At 38.1% G+C, this 15830-nt stretch overlaps 1 protein-coding gene across 12 annotated transcripts in view; it reads left to right on the forward strand.

Annotated features, from left to right (window-relative positions):
* The window catches only part of TTLL5 (tubulin tyrosine ligase like 5), a 254949-nt gene that overhangs the window by 151187 nt on the left and 87932 nt on the right, over positions 1-15830 (forward strand). The window lies entirely within an intron of this gene.

Raw genomic sequence — 15830 nt, forward strand, 5'->3', positions numbered from 1 at the left:
TCAATTTCTCCACATCTTTGCCAACACCTTTTATTAATAGTAGCAATCCTACCGGATGTGAGGTGGTATCTCATTGTGGTTTTGATTTGCATTTCCCTAATGATTAGTGATGTTGAGCATCTTTTCATATGTTTCTTGGCCATTTATTTATCTTTTTTAGAAAAATGCCTATTCAGGCAAAGGACCTGAATATCTGTCTGTCTGTCTGTCTGTCTATCTATCTATCCATCCATCCATCCATCCATCCACCCATCTCATACTACAGTCTTAGAGCCCCTTCCCAGTCTCCTACACTGGCTTCTTTTTCTCTGAGCATCTTTCAATTACTGATGATCCTATGTCATCTTGTACATTCTTTTCACTGTACAAACACTCCCTGAGTGATTCTATTAGTCTTAGTCTACTGACTATATGGTTACAATTCAGATTGAATGTGTGATGTTCCCCTCCTCCTAGAAAAATCTGTTTTTCCCTCAGTGTTCCTAGTCTCAGTAAGGACAGACATCACCTACCTGGTGCTGGTGCCAAAAACCTAGATGTCAGAATTCTCTCTTTTTTTTTTTAACATATGATGTAGGGTTACCAGATTTAGCAATTAAAAATACAGGACCCCCAACTAAAATTTAATTTCAGGTAAGTAATAATTTTTGTATCAGTATTTCCCAGTTATTGAAATTTAACTGGGCACATTGTATTTTATTTGGCAGTCCTACCCCTACATCTAATCAAACATTAAGTTTCTAAATATTTCTCAAATCTCTTCATGTCCCTTTATTTCCCATTGCCTTCATCCTAAACCTGGCCACTACCATCTCTTGCTTAGATCTCTAAAGTAACCTCCCAATCAGACTCCCTGAATGCTCCTTGACCCCCTAAAATCCACTCTCTACACAGGAGAAAAATCTTTTCAAAGACATGAATTGTATCATAATGTCCTTTCCCTTATTTCCCCCAACAAATTCCTTATTATTAACAGCTCAACATTGCCTTTGCCCATTTTTAAATCAAGTTTGGTAAGTTTTAAATTTTGATGAAGTACAATTTTTAAGTGTTTTCTTTTGTTGCCTGTGCCTTTGGCATCATATCCAAGAAATCATTGCCAAATCCAACGTCGTGAAGCTTTTGCCCTGTATTTTTGTCTAAGATTTTTACAGTTTTAGCTCTTATGTTTAGGTCTTTCAAACACACCATCATTTTTGTAACATCCTATTGTTTACACACGCCAGCTCTATTCATTGTGGGAGGGGTCACACAGGATATGAATACCAGGAGGTGGGACTCACTGGGGGCCATCTTGGAGGCTGGCTCCCTCAATAATTCGGGTACAGTTTTAAAAGTTAAGTAATTCTATGAAGTTCATGATGAAAATGGAAATCCCTTGCTCTTTCTCTTCCCACTGCTACCAAACCTTAATTTCCACACTCCAGAGATAACTGCTTTCAATTTTTTCAGCTGTTTCTTCAGTTATTTACTATTATATTTCTAAATCATATGTTTATCTGCCGTTTGGGGGCTTTTATGTTATATAGTATTTATTAAATTCTATCAGAAGATGGAAGTTTATCATTCTTATACCATCTCCCCTTGCCCCCATCCCAACCATACACATGCACACACACTCACATACTCTTCCCTTCCTCCCATCCCTGCAGTGAACACATAGTACAATTTGATCAGTGTTCACTGTTTTCATTATCACAACTATGCTCTTGGAAACTTTTGGGCCTCTTAGAGTCGTTATTTCTTCTTTCTTATTTATTCATTTTGTCTGACTTGGTACGTGAAGTTAAGAAATTTTCTGAGTTTCAAATTTCTTCCAGTTTAAGACAGTTTACACGGGGCTGTATCGGGGGGTGGGGTGGAGGATGTGTGTCTGTGCATATGTAGTTATATATATATAAAACTGTTATCTATAGACTGAAGTGTTTATGTTCATACTTTATGAAAATTAACTGTACAAGTAGTATCCACATGTAGCCACATCATAAAGTCGTCTAACAGAAATACACACAGATTATGAGGAGATAAAGTCCCCTCCTCCTCAGAGGTAGCCGCAATTAAAAGATTGATTTGTGTATTTTTCCATGTGTTTTTCTGTGACTTTTTTTCCTTCCTAATGTCACCATGTTTTTCCAGTTTGTTTACATAAGCTTATCTAAATATTTTTAACCACTATGTAGTTTTCCAAAGGATGAAATGTACCATAATTTATTTTGCCATTCTCCTATTAAAGAGTGCTAAATTGTATCCAATTCAGGCATCTGCAGTGAATGCCTTGTACATATATGTGCACATGTGCAGGTATTTCTGTACGACACACTCCAATAAGTGGAACCTGTTGGATCAAATGATTTGTACACTTTGAATCTGTATAGATACTGTCAGGTTGGCCTCTAAAAGGATCCTAGAAAGGCTGCACTAATCCCCCCACCAATCTGGAGTGCCCTTTCTCCACACTTGCCAACACTGCATACCAGTGATCTTTCTATTCCTCTGGACTATCACTTAGCCCTTTCCTATAAATTCTCTATTTTTACTGATAATGAAATTAGGAATAGACCTATCTTCAGATACATTATTTTAGAGATGCTTTGTTTTGAAGCAAGAATATAACGAAGAGTTGAGGCTGAGAAGCAGAAAGTCAAAAGTGTTCTCAGTGGGCTCTTTCGCTCCTTCATATCAGTTAAGACTAGAGTGAATCCCTGCAAGTCAGCTTCTCTGCCTGTACGCTGCTGAAGTGCTTTCTTCTCCTGCTTTTGTTTTTGACCGATTTCATCCAAGGAGACTTACCTTTTTCCCTCCCTAAGTAATGAATAACCAGAATAGTCACAGAATCCAGCAAGTTGAGTGAAGGAAGCTTAAGGAAAATATTAAAGAGGAAGAAAAGCATTTGATGTACTTTTAATATAAAATGTGGAAAAAGTAGAAGGCTGGGGGCTGGGGAAAGAGGGAGGAGAGAGATTATTCACGGTAATGAGAACCAAATGTTGGCCGGGAAAGCTGCGGCATTCTCACACTCTTCCTGTAAACCGGGCGGCTTTTCAGAGTGATAATGACAGAGAGCCAGCAACACAGGACACGCCTTAACCCTTCCATACCTGGACAGCGCCCGAGTCAGCTGTTCAGAGGTGGCGTTCGCTTTGAAGTCCTGGCACATGGGCAACGTCTGTGTCCCTCTTGCCATTGTGGCAAAAAGACAGAAAGTGGAGACAAGTGGTAGAACAGTAAGGGAACACCTGCTTGCTGAAACGCCTCCCACTGTGCCTGAGTTTCTCTCCCTATGTTAGGCTCTAATATTGGACCAGAAGCAGCCTGCTTGACCAATAGCTGACTGGGTTTGAGTGCTAATATCCTCTCCCCTTGCTGTCCAGAGATGAGGAGAACCCCCAGGTGGCAGACAGGCCTTCTCCTTCCATCAGTAATAATCCCATGACTTGAAAGGCTTCCAAGGAGTCTGAATTTGTCCCTGGTGTCTGTGTGAAAGTCTGTGTGCTCATCTGGAGGCCCTTGGCTTCTCTCGGGGGTCCATTCCTGCCTCTGTGCAGCTGAGCTGTAAGACTGCTGCTGAAGCACACTCCCTGACCTTCTGACCTTAGGTGGTCAAAGACAGGCACCTGCCCCATGGACATGCCATTTATCTACAGAGGGCAAATGGAAAGTGGTGAGGGAGTGAATGCAGTTCCCTGTTCCACTGGCTTTTCACTTCCATCTTGATCTGAACTTTGGTCAGAACTTTTAAGTCCATCATGACTAAGAAAGAAATGTTAGTTTCCACGTGAGCTATTCACCGTCTGGGAGGTGGGCAGTGGTAGCAGTAGGACAGGCGGCCCCGCAGGGCAGTGGGGGCTACGAGTCTTCCGAGAGCTGGGCAGCTGCTGGGCCCTCCCCGCCTCACTCGTCTCGTCTGTAACCCGAGGCGTCCTTGGTCTCTTCCTCGTGGGAGTGGCAAGGGTTCCAGGGAGTCGAAGCGCGGAGAACATTTAGCACACCACCTGGCACCTGCTCTTGTCTTCCTCAGTGCCCTCATGCTGCCTGCAGCCCATATGGAAACATGTCTTTTTTTCAGACATTTTTAAGAATCACCCTTGGGGTGATTTTAGAGTTTTACATCTTACATTTAAGTAAGTGTTGTGAATGACCCAGTTTGAATTAGTTTTTGTATGATGTCTGAGGTTTAGTTTGAGGTTCGTTATTTGGCCTGTGGACGTATAGTTGCTGCTGCACGATTTGTGGGGTGAGGAAAATCAGTATCCAGTCTTTTCACAGTGGCGTCCCAGGCTAGTGTAGACCTATTTACTAGTGGTGGTGATGTGCAAAGGAGAGGTGGAAATATTTCTGAAAATAAACTGTCATTGGTGGAATATGAGAAGCACAATTTCTATGAACAAAAGTGAAGAAAGATGTAGTGGCAGGAACATTATAGTTGAGCAGTACAAATATCTTTACCACAGTCTATGAATCTGTACAATTTTTCACTTTTACCAGACACTAATGTCTTGCTTTGTGTGTGGCAGAAAACATCAATAGACTGAAGAAGTTAACTATAAGTATATGGCTTGCATTTACAATTTGAATTAAATTTCTGCTTGCTTTCTATGCTGACTCTTCTGGATATAACTTAATTTCTTGCACAGATTAGAACTAGCATGTCAGGCAGATTAGATGGCTGTTTTTTAATGGTGGGTAATTCCACACAAGGGAAGTATCATGACTCTAGGGGATGGAAATTGTAGTTGGTTTTTTTTTGGTTTTGTTTTTTTTTTTTGGTTTCTTACAATGGCCTGATCATACAGGTGCTGGTCAACACATCTTATAAATGTGATTTGTCCTTTTAGCTATTGTTTAACAAATGTGTTCATCAGCCGTGGTATTTTAGAAGAGAATCATTGCTTGTTGGACTTTTGGCTAAGATCAAATGTAGAAGGGAAGGAACCATGGTATCATGCAAAGGATGTAAAGAAGAAGAAGAGGTAATGAATGATGTCCCTTTTAGCCTCCAGGCCATTTATGGACTCAGTATGTGGGGAATCTGGCCATAGACAGAGAAATGAATCATGTTTCTTCATCAGCAAGTGTAATGTCTGGAATTTGAGCTCTCAAGGTAAAAAGAGTTTTGTTTGATTCATGCCTAAAATACAAATTCTGTCTTCCTGTGTTTGTCATTTTCATACTACAGCTGATAGGCTTGTCTATACCAAGAGGATGCAGTTTACCATATAGGAATAAGGACTCCCGATTGATTTGTGAGAAATCTGGGATACATCCCATTGAATCTCAAAGATAAGATCACATATAAGGAATAGTAGGAGCTGATGGTAACATGCAGTGTTTGTGATATGCCAGGCTTTATGTGCTTTATGTGCCTTAACTCATTGAATTGAACTTTTACTATGTGTCAGCAGCTATTCTAAAAGCTTTACCTGTATGAACCGATTTCATGCTCACAACCACTGTTATCATCACCACAGATGAAGAGACTAAGCACAGAGAAACGAAGTGACTTGCCCACAACGACACGTTGGTGGATGGCAGTCAGGATTCACACCCAAACAAGTGGTTGCAGAATCCATGCTCTTAACCAAACTGCCAGTGATTCTTAGTGGGGTACATCAGAATCCCTTGAAGGGTTTGTTAGAATAGAGGTTGCTGGGCCCAGTCTCAGAGTTTCTGAATTAAGTAGGTCTGAGGTAAGGCTCAGTTATTTTCACTTTTAACAAGTTCCCAAGTGATGCTGTGCTGTCGGCCCAGGGACCATGCTTTGAGAACCACTGTCCTGTGCTATGCTGCCTCTCCCAGGGCTGTAATGAATCAGTACTCAGTGCAAGCAGGTGAGGACCAGGGTAGGTTTCAATGGTCTGGTCTTATCAGAAGTAGGTGCCTGCATTTCATGCCAGCTGTGACCTTGAACTGAACCCCTCTAGTGAATCTTAAGGACAACAAATCTCAGTAGACTTGTCTTGATGAAACGGAAGCATGTGCCATTGTAGTCTTGCCATGGACTTGATGAATAAGAGACTAAATCCTAGTGTGATGAAGGGTTGTTTCCATAGATTATAGTTGAAGGTAGCTTGAGAACGGGCTCATACATGGTATACACACGCGCATGTGCACACACACACACACACACCGCAGTAGGAAGAAGGCTTGACTATTTGTATACATTTTACTTCCCCCACTTTGCCCTGTGACTTAAACAGAAAATCTCCTTTGTGTGATTTTCCCAGTATTTTCCCCGTTTTATAAAAAGAGCATTATTTGTAAAGAAAAGAAAAAGGACAGGTGGAGAATGTTGAAAAAAAAAAAGAGGGAAGGAAGGAAGGAAGGTGGAGTTTTGGAGTTGTCTCCCATCTCCCTTGGCCAATTGAGAAAGGGGACATAGACAGGTTACTGAAGCCAGAAAAGCTGTAGACTTGACTGTTCCAAGTTGCCTGCTGTTTTGCTTCCTGGGGAAAATAGGAGAAACGAAAGGAGCCTAACTGATGTGATGAGGCAGGAATTCTGAATTTGTGACACTTTGCAAGCTGTTTGTGTGCACTAGGTTTGAACCCAGCTACAATTCAATATAGAACTTCTTGGAAACTGGCACATCAGCTGCCTTAGACAGTCTGCACATTAACTTTCACTTTGAAAATGTTTCCTGGCTTGTCTTTGCAGGCTATGAAAGCTAGGTGATGGTTGGTCCAGTTTTACAAGAGCCAGCTGTGCTCGTGTGTACCTGCGTTGTTGTCACAAAGGCATCAGACTTTTCCCTTTATTTGATAGCAGTCCCGCTGAGCTGGATTCAGTCTTCATTGTTGAATGAACTGGTGTCAGGGAGTTCTCTTTTGGCATTCTTAAAGGTCACCCTTTGCTCACTTCTTTTTTAGTTCACAGCTACATTTTTCAGGCTTCATGTGGTATGTTGGTGATGCCAAAGTAAAGAGCTGGATCAAAGACATTTCTCATTAATAAGGCTAAGGATCAATCTGCCTTTGGAGATCCAGACTGCTAATAGATAAAGGACCAAGGAGTCTCCATCTACATAACTGGCTGACTCCTGGAATCCTAAGTTGTCTTCTAGAACAGTGCTGTGAACTTAACCTTTTGGAAGGTTTGGTTTTATATCCAGCTCTGTGTTCCATAAAGCTTGCCCCCAGATTCTCTGCCAGATGTACTGAGAAATCCAAGTTTGTCCTAATTTCCTCCTCCTGGGGACCATTCCATCAATCATGGAATGGTACGAACGTGGAGACAGCAGAAGTCTGGTTCACATTCTGAATCCATTGTCAAGTCCAGCTGGCTAGGATCTCACTGTACTTTTAAAGAGCAGGCATATCAGCTCTTAGCTTTTTGACTGGATACCTCAGTGCGTTCTTCCCAAATGTGTGTCATCGTCACACAGTATTAATAAAACCAAAGTTAAAGTTAGCCAGAATATCTCCCCTAGACATCTTTCAGTCATCACTACTGCTTCTTTTTCTTTTCTGTATCTCTGCTTATTGAATGAATGATCAGAAACCTCCCCTCTCAGTTGTTTGTAATTCGTATTTCAAATTATATATCTTACTTGGATCCTGCTCATGTTCTTAATCTCTTTGGATTCTTGCTTTTTTTTTTTTTTTTCTGATTGATTTTGAGCCACCTTATTTTAATGTGTTGTCCTGCTTCCACTTTTGGCTTTTCTATTAAGATGTGTAGTAAACAGTAGGTGATAGATTTATTTTGGGGGTGCCAACTGATACCAAGAACTCTTATTTGGGTTCTTAGTTTTCCAGGCACATCTTTGCCTTGTCCAAACCCTTTATTCCTCAAGGAGAAAAACTCACAAGAGTCAAGCTGTTGAATCAATCTTATTTTCTCTACTTAATAATTGAATTACTATGTCAAAGAGGACCAGGTCTTATGATTACTAATTTGTGTGATTTATAGTTCTAGTCCTGTGATTATGATTCAGTGTATGATTTCATGTGCAATGAAGGAGCTCATACACTGGGAACAGAAGGGAAGAGAGAGAAATAAATTAGATGCTGAATATATAAACTGGTAATTGAGATGTCAGTTTCAGGCCAAAATCTAACAGATTAGCAAACCAATGATTTGGCTGTCCTTAGAGAAGGAAAAGGGAATCACCAACATTGATTCATGAAAAAAATAAGTCATGCTAGACTAACCTCATTTCCCTTCATGGTGGAATTACTTTAGAAAGAGATGATCAGGGGACTAAAAAAGAATTACCGTAACTGGGTTTCAACAAGGCGTAATGAAATCTTATAAGCATGAAAGAGAAATGTGAATGAGATACTATCATTAGTAATATTTGGTGACTTAATAAGCAACTGTACCCAAACAATAAGGCTCTGTGATTGGCTCACTAGTTCACCAGTTTTAAGTAGTGAATTCATTTATCTATTCGTATTTATTTAGGTACCTACTATATACTAGGTACTTACATATCTAGTAGATATACTAAACCTATTTTCAGATGACATGAAGTAGGGTGGGATACTGAATAACCTTGGAAGACAACCAGAATTCACAATGGTTTAAACAGGCTAGAATGATGAGTCTTATTCATGGAATTTAATAAGAAAAAGCATAAAGCTCTTCACATGGTTTCAGGAACTCAAGTGAAGAGGGCTTAAGGGTTTAAATTGACTTCAAGTGTAACAGAAGTTAACAGCTGAATAAGAACTGCCAAAACCAATACTATCGTGTGGGAAGTCTCACAACGTATTGCCAGATGAAGACAGCAGATTATAAAGCAGATAGTACAGAATCACTCTGTTTGTGTGAGGGATATACGCAGAGGAAGTATGTGACTTAATATGTCGACAAAATGTCTATAGTAGCCATCTTTGGTTGTTGGAGTGCAGAGAGATGATTTTTGGTTTTTGTCTTTGTTTTCTTATTTTTCAGGTTTATGGCATTTGAAAGTATATTGCTTTTGCTCCTTAAAAAAAATTTTTTGTTTCATTTTGGAAAGGGGAAAGGCAGTGCAGCCACTGCTGATAACCAAGGCTTTTTATTCACAGAAGTGGGGGTGGGGAAGTAGGAGGATGCTAATCTCCATCATTCCTCAGTGCTCACACCTCCACCCAACAGCTGCCCCTCCCTGGTAAGCAGCATTACTAGCAGGCACCCACTTCCCCCCCCCCCCGGGGGGCCTGCACCCTGCCTGTGGTTAGAGCGTTCTCCTGTGGGCTTGGTTGGGAGCAGCAGGCCTCCATCACCAGGAAGTGTCCTCACATGGGGGCCTCCTGCAGCAGCTGACTGGTCGGGGTGGGAGGCTGGCTCCTCCATTCACACACATGAGGGAATCCTGAGTCCTTTTGTCAGCTCCACTGGATTGGCTCCCACATTTATCACCCAGGTCACCCCACAGGCACACAGTACTTGGTGAGGGGATTAAAAAGACTTCTTTGCTTCTCTTCTTTCTGAGAAGTAATAGAATTGCTCACACCTGTTCTTTAGCGCCCTTGTAGTTTATTTTCACACTGGTTTGGATTTTCTTTCCACAGGAAGAAGGTAAATAATAGCTCACATTTACTGAGCACTTACTATGTGTCCCAGACAGCGTGCTCGATGCTTTAGACTTATTATTACATTTAATTCTTGAAGCAGCCCTGTGAGAGGTGGAACTGAGTTTTACTCCCACTTCACAGCTGAGGAAACCAAGGCCTAGAGAGGTTAAGTATGTTGCTTTAAGTGGTAGAGCCAGGATTTGAACCCAGCTGTCTCGTTCAAGAGCCCAGCTCCTGGTTGCTATGCTGTGCTGTCTGCCTCCTGTTCTGCGGGTTGTCCAGTTCAGAACCTGTGGTGCCGCTCTGGGGTCACGGGGTCTCTGCTCTTCCTCCAGAATCCTCCCACTAACCCAGCTCTTACATTGGTTTTGATTCCTTTCCAGCATCCAAGCCTTTTATTTCTTCTTGCCTTCTTTCTTGGATTATTTCTTTAATCCTTTCCCAAGACCCTTTCATCCTCTCAAATAAACAAAATGGTTAAAGGTTTTTAAGCCGTTTCACCCCATTCTCAAGCAGGAAGATCAGCTTGCATTCATAATTTCATATAGTTCTGTGCTTTTGAGCCAGTATATAGGTCATCAGAAGTTCACATAGTTTTTCCAGATAATGTCTGAGCTTTTCTGTGCCTCTAATACTACTTCTGTTGTACTTCAACTCTTCCTACAAAAGAACTATCTCAATCTAATGCCACAGATTCAAAACAGAAGATAAAAGTGTATATAGTCTTATCCCAAGGAGCAAACTCAAAGGTAAAAAATTAAATTTTAATCTTTACCACTTGAAATTTTAGAGATAATTTAAAAATAATTTTTCAACACAAAAATTCTCTAAGTATAAAGGTACCTGTCACCATCAGCATTAAAATCTCTTGGCAGGTCTGTCTAATTCATTCTAGTTAAATAATTTGAAGGACAAATTTTATTTGGGTAGCTATTGCTGTTCCCAGTCAGCAGTTACTAATAGCAAGCCTTAGGACTTATTAGTAGACAGTTTCAGCATTATTTTTGAAATGATATCTACATGCATTTTGACTTTTATTCTTTCACTAATGAAAGAAGTTCTTGATCACCCACTGAAAGCCTTTGATAAGCAGATGTTTTTTTCTTGGAGCCTAACTGTGCAATTTTAATGCTAAACTTAACTATCGCTGACCTCTTGACGCTTTTCTGACTACATATAACTTTTAATTTCATGATATATTTTCAGGCTCTGTTTTTCAGAGCCAACAATTCTTTCTGCCTTTTAACCAAAGGGTTCATTTACCGTCATCATTGTCACTCTGCTTGCATATCTCTCACTTCTTCAGACCTTCCTGCCAGCTTACATGATCCTTCAGGGACTAATGTGCTTTTCCTCACTGTCATTATCTTGTAGGCTAGCTCCCCTTGAGGCTCTGTCCAGCGCTGTTCATCCATGGCTTTGAACCTCTCTGGAAGTGCCACCTATTTCAGAGTCCTGCCATCCCTGATTTGTTTGCAAATATTTTCTCCCGTTCTGTAGGTTTTCTTTTCATTAAGCTTATAAGTTTAATTAGGTCTCATTATTTATTTTTGCTTTTATTTCTATTGCCTGGGTAGACTGGCCTAGGAGAACACTGCTAAGACTTATGTCAGAGAATGTTTTGCCTATGTTTTCTTCTAGGAGGTTTATAGTGTCTAGTCTTATGTTTAAATCTTTAAGCCATTTTGAGGGGTTTATTTTTGTGTATGGAGTGAGGGAGTATTCTAACTTCATTGATTTACATGCAGCTGTCCAGTTTTCCGAGCACCACTTGCTAAAGAGGCTATCTTTTCTCCATTGTGTACCAGCATAGTGTTTTTGAGATTCATCTATGTTGTTGTTTTTATCAGTAGTTCAATACTTTTTATTGTTTAATATTCCATTATATGACTATTTATACAACTTGTTTATCCATTTTTAGTAATATATATTTTTTATTAAAGTATAGTTGATTTACAATGTTGTATTAGTTTCAGTTATACAGGAAAATGATTCAGTGATATGTGTATATACACACATAGGTATATTCTTTTTCAGATTCTTTTCCATTATAGGTTATTTCAAGATACTGAATACAGTTCCCTGTGCTATACAGTAGGTCCTTGTTGTTTTGTTTATCCATTTTTCTATTGATGGACATTAGAATTAGTTCCAATTTTTTACTATTCAATAAAAATTCTTACATAACTTTTTTTGTAGCCATATGTTTTCATATTTGGGGGGTAAATACATTGGTTGTCAGCCATACAAGTCTATGTTTAAATTTACAAGAGATTGACAAATAGTTTTCTGAAACTGTTGTGTCATTTTATACCCCAATCAGCAATGTAGGAGAATTCTAGTTGCTCCACATGTCACTAACATTTGGTATTGTTATCTGTTTGATTTTAGTCATTTTAGTGCATATAAAATGGTATTTTCATCGTCCCAGTGACTACTGATATTGAGAACATGCTTATTGGCGATTCATATATTTGTTTTTGTAAACTATCCAAATATTTAATACATACTTTATTTACTTGTTATTGCATTGTTGAAGTCAACTGTCAATGATAGGATTTCTTTGTATTATCACTAGTAATCCTTTGTCACATATATGTATTGCAAACATTTTCCTTCAGCTCACCTTTTCATTTTCTTAGTGATGTCTTTTGATAAGCAGAAATGTTTAATTTTAATAGCTTAATTTATCAACTTTTAAAATTGATGATTAGAGCTTTTGTGTCCTGTGTTAGAAATCTTTGCCTATGACAAGCTTACAAAGACATCCTCATATTTTCTTCTAGCAGCTTTATGGTACTAGCTTTTAAATTTAGGGGTCTATGATCCAACTCAAATTTATTTTTGTGTATGAAGTGAAATAGAGGTCGAGGTTTACTTTTTTCCATATGAATATCCAGTTGTTCCAGCACCATTTGTTAAAAAACTTTCTTTTCCCTGTTGAATGCACTTGGCACCTTGGTCAAAAATCAATTGACCATATGTTTATTGGTCTAATTCTGGATTCTTTATTCTGTTTCATTCATCTGTTTGTTTACTATTATGCTTATACTGCACTATCTTGATTGGATTGTTTTATGTGAGCCTTGAAATCATGAGCTGTAAGTCTCCCTTTTCAAGATTATTCTGAGTATTGCGGATTCTTTGACTTTTCCACATAAATTTTAAAATAAGTGTCAGTTTCTTCAACAACTACAACAAAGCCTGCTGGGAATTTGATTGTAATTGCAGTGAACCTGTAATCAATTGGGGGTGGTTTCTAGTTCTGGTTGTGCCCAACCAAGTTTTTATCTGATCAACCCAATGGACAAAATACAAAATAATACCTGAAGGTACTGGAGAGTAAACAAAAGCTGGCAGATAGTGGAAAAGATCCAATATTTTTAAAAGAAGGGAACTGCAAGGGGTGAGATTTCTGTTTGTTTTTTGTTTATTTGTACTGCCTTTTAACCTGAGGGCTGGCCACAGTTTGCACCACATGGAGCATTTAGAGCTTACATAGGAATCCAGAGTCTAACTGTCTTGACACACTGGAGGATGCAGTTCAGAGCAAGCACACTTGCTAGAGAGTAAGAGGAGAACCCTGGAAATGAGGCGACCGGAAAGGGGGAACCTAACTCCTACGTATAAATTTTGCCCAAATCTTGGGCTGATCTCTGGATAATGTATATGCAGGGCATACTCCAAACTATATAGTTGAAGCTAGAAGAACTGAACATAAATCTGAGCCATGGCCCACTGAAGGGAAGAAAGAACTGAAGTTTGAATTCAGCCAGTTTGCCTGCTTGAAACACACACACACTTTCTCTCTGGAGCAATATAATACTATCCCATATGTATACATCATTTCACAGTATCCAGCATATAATATGAAATTATTCAACATCTTGGAAAAAAACAGGAAAATATGGCCCATTCTTAGAATAAAAGATAGTCAATGGAGACCAATCCTAAGGCAGCTCAGGTGATGGAATTAACAGACAAGTATTTAAAAGTGGCCATTATAACCATGAACAAGGATGTAAAGGAAAATATGCTTTAATGAATAAAAGATAGGAAATTTTAAGACAGATCTTCCAATTCGTCAAGATATGGTGTGTCTCTATATTTATTTAGGCTTTGTCTAATGTTTCTCATTAATGTTCTGTAAATTCAATGCAGAAATCTTACACATTTTCCACTATATTTATTCCTAGATATTTGGTGTATTTTTGCAATATTGTAAGTTGTATTGCTTTTTAAAATTTCATTTTCAATTAAATTGAAATTTCAATTGTGTATCGCATATAAAAATGTAATTGCTTACAGAGCTTGATTCCTGCAACTTTGCCACATTTATGTATTAGTTCTACCAATGTTTTAATAAAATGCATAGGATTTTCACATGGCTGTGAATAATGGCAGGTTTTTTTTTTTCTTATTATACTGGCTATGTCTTAACAATACTAATTTTGTATAGAAGTAGTGAGAGGAAAACATCTTTCCTTTATTCCTGATCTTAGGGGGAAAGAGTTCAGTGTTTCACCAATGAGTATCATGTTAGCCATAGATTTTTCATAGATAATCCTTTTCTGTTTCTAGTTTACTGAGAGTTTCTGTCATAAATTAATTTTGTCCAATGCATTTTTCAGTGTCCAGTGTATTTTGATATCTAATAATACTCTCATATGATTTTTCCTCTTTATTCTCACAATGTGATGAATTACATGATTGATTTTCTTTTTTTAACGTTAAATCATTCCTGTGGTAAATACCACTTGGTCATAATATATTATCTAAAGGAGGTATATATTTTTATAGGAAATAGATGATTATATTTGCTAATATTTTGTCAAAGCTTTTTGTGTGTGTGTTCATCAGGCATGTTGGTCTGTAAATTTCTCATAATGTCTTTATTTTTTAATAGAGGTCCTGGGGATTGAATTTGGGACCTCATGCATGCTAAGCACGTACTCTACCACTGAGCTATACTCTGCCCACTTGTAATGTCTTTGTCAGGTTTTTACTATCACAGATATGGTTAACATCGTAAAATGAGTTGGGTAGTTTTCCATTCTGTTTTCTGAAATATTTGGTGAAAGATTGAAATTACTTCTTCTTTAAATGTTTGATAGAATTCATTGAAAACATCTGGGCTTAAAAGTTTCCCTTGTTAGGAAGGCTTTTGATTACAAGTTAAATTTATATATTTAGATTTTCTCTTATCCTGTCACTTTCTGTAAGTTGTATTTCCAAGAATTTCTTCAGTTCATCTAAGTTGTTAAATATTTGACAAGAGTTTTTCACAATATCTCCTTATGTTTTGATACATATATTCTCTGTATGACATTCCCCTCCATTCATGATATTAATAATTTATGTCTTTTTTTCCCTGTGATCAGCTTGCTTGGAATTTATCAACTTCTAAATTTTTTTCATATAGCCAACTTTTGACTTTGTTGATATTCTCTATTTACCCATTTTCTATTTCATTGTTGTTAAAAAGGTAAACTGAAGTACATTAAATTTTCAGAGTTCATTTGAGTGAACATTGATTTTAATTGGGAAGTGCCAAACTGAAAATGGTTTGGAGCACTCCACAGGGAAGAATAAGGGGAAGACTTTTTTTTATATATATAAAGCAGACTTGAGCAAAGCAAGGGAATTATTTGGCTATCGCTTAAGTGGTTGCCTTATTTGGAAAAGTCTTGTTGGTTGTTTGTGATTGTTTGTACTTAAATTTCATTTTCTCAGATGTGAATGCATTGACTCTGGTTTGAGTTTGGGTTTGTCTACATAGACTGCCAAGGCATTAGAGGCACCTCATTCTAATGGCCTCCTTGTTTAATTACTTGATTGATTTCTGCTCTTATTATTTTTTTATTCTTCTACTTTGTGTTTAACTTGCTTTTATTTTTCTAGTTTCTTAAAGTGGAAGCTTAGAACATTGATTTTATACCTTTCTTCTTTTCTAATACAGACATTTAATACTATACATTTTTGTCTAAAGACTCATGTAACTGCATCTTCAATTTTGTTTGATTGTGTTTTCATTACCATTCAGTTTGATACATTTTCTAATTTCTCTTCCTTTGATCCATAGGTTGTTTAAATTGTGTTGTTTAATTTCCAAATATTTGGGGATTTTCAAGATCTCTTATTGTTACTAATTTTTAACTTAATACCATTCTGGTTAGAGTATACTCTATGTGATTTTGGTCTTATGATTTTTATTGAGACTTATTCTATGGCTCAGTAGTTTTAGACTATCTTGGTGCATGTTTCACGTGCACTTGAAAAGAATGTGTGTTCTGAAGTTGTTGAGTGTGGTTTTCTATAATGGTCAAATAG

The sequence above is a fragment of the Camelus dromedarius genome, chromosome 5, assembly GCF_036321535.1.
Source record: "Camelus dromedarius isolate mCamDro1 chromosome 5, mCamDro1.pat, whole genome shotgun sequence".
Classification (NCBI taxonomy): domain Eukaryota; kingdom Metazoa; phylum Chordata; class Mammalia; order Artiodactyla; family Camelidae; genus Camelus; species Camelus dromedarius.